The sequence below is a fragment of the Opisthorchis viverrini genome, assembly GCF_000715545.1.
Source record: "Opisthorchis viverrini unplaced genomic scaffold opera_v5_156, whole genome shotgun sequence".
In the NCBI taxonomy this organism is placed as follows: domain Eukaryota; kingdom Metazoa; phylum Platyhelminthes; class Trematoda; order Opisthorchiida; family Opisthorchiidae; genus Opisthorchis; species Opisthorchis viverrini.
In genome coordinates, this window is record NW_008751814.1 from 865,686 (window position 1) to 867,245 (window position 1,560).

The 1,560-nt window shown below is 43.1% G+C and overlaps 1 protein-coding gene across 1 annotated transcript in view; it reads left to right on the top strand.

Moving 5' to 3' along the window:
- Nucleotides 1-1,560, top strand: part of T265_07092 (hypothetical protein) — a gene marked incomplete at both ends in the record, with an annotated part of 31,353 nt that overhangs the window by 20,371 nt on the left and 9,422 nt on the right. The gene's annotated exons all lie outside the window — the stretch shown is intronic.

Here is a 1,560-nt window from a genome sequence, read left to right on the forward strand (position 1 = left end):
TATACAATCATTTGATCACTATTAAGATGGAAGAATATGCCGCACCAGAAACCTTGGAAACCTCCAAAGGGCTGTGGCATTAATTTTATGACGTCAGGAGTGCGTTTAGGTTGACCAATTTCGAGCGGAAGTTGGAGAAATCTAAAGATTAAGTCCTAATTGGTTCGCTCCTGGGAAGCCACTGGAAGTCTTTTGGAAGAAACCGTCCTAAATTTCGACCATTGATATTTATCCTCGTTCAAGAGTCAATGTTCGGAATATATACATTACCGAAAAGCCGAGAGACAAAGGCAGCTGGTCTTGTCGTTCAAGTTATGCTGAACGACCTCCGACATGTTTACTCATAGGGTTGCTGAAAACTCTTATGAGTAGTTTATGGATGAAAATATACTGCGACATCTGGAAAATCGTACCAACTGTAACTTGAGGTGACCCACCACCACCACATTTAGTCGAAGAACATCGCAAACCAGGAATTCGGTGGAGATTCAGGTAAGTCCTCCTTGAGGACTATGTTGGCATACAAATGAATGTATTCGACAGATTCCGGCATGTTTAATTCAATACTAGTGGAATTGGGTTCATGGACTATCAGTGATTGATATTCCCTACAAGTACGCCATGATACCGGTGGCTCAGTCGTTCGGCCACATTTGTACTGCGGATTGCGATCGCATTAACCTTGACTGACAAAGACCCGCTGCACATACCTGTGCTTTTGTTTACTAACCTTGGCACAGTTCAAGGTGATGTGGATAAAATTTCATCAAATAACTTCTCGAGTGTTACTGGTCCACTGTGAACCTTCCGCTTTCGATGTTCCTCTTATTCTTCTTGTGCTTCTTGTAAAGCATAGTCGCACCAAAAACCTAAGAACAAGGGACGCGCGACGGTCGAATGGGTACATGCTCCGTTTAAATTGAACGAAAAGATTTCTAAATGGATATTCATGTTCCGACCATAGTTTGCCTACATCAATATACCAGTATTCATGTGTAAACATTGATTGAGATTCACTCAAACGTTTACCTCTACTCTATCGAACGTTGCCATAGTTTTTCGTCACACTTTCGTCCTGCTGACTCGTTGTTGCGCAAAAATTATTAATTTCCTCGAACAGAGGACGCAAGCAGCGGTAGCCGATGGTAACCTCGATCTGAGTGAGTCATTCTGTGGAGTGGCTTAGTTCTTCGCGTGGCTTGGACAGCTAGACGAACCACTTGGCATGCCTACAGACAAATGTCAATTACAATACACACAAACCTCAGGACATGCGTTTGCAGCCTACCCTTTGCACAGTTGCAAATCATGAAAGCTTATCGTCACAAATAACTCTGTGCACATCAGACGACAGGGCGCGCCAACGTCTTGCCATTCTCAACTTGGTTTATCTCATCCTTTTAGTTGGATTAATGGGCGTTTCGAGGTTCGGGTAACGCGACTATTAAGAACTTGTCCCAACGTCTTCCATTCTCAACTTGGTTTATCTCATCCTTTTAGTTGGATTAATGGGCGTTTCGAGGTTCGGGTAACGCGACTATTAAGAAATTGGAGGATTAT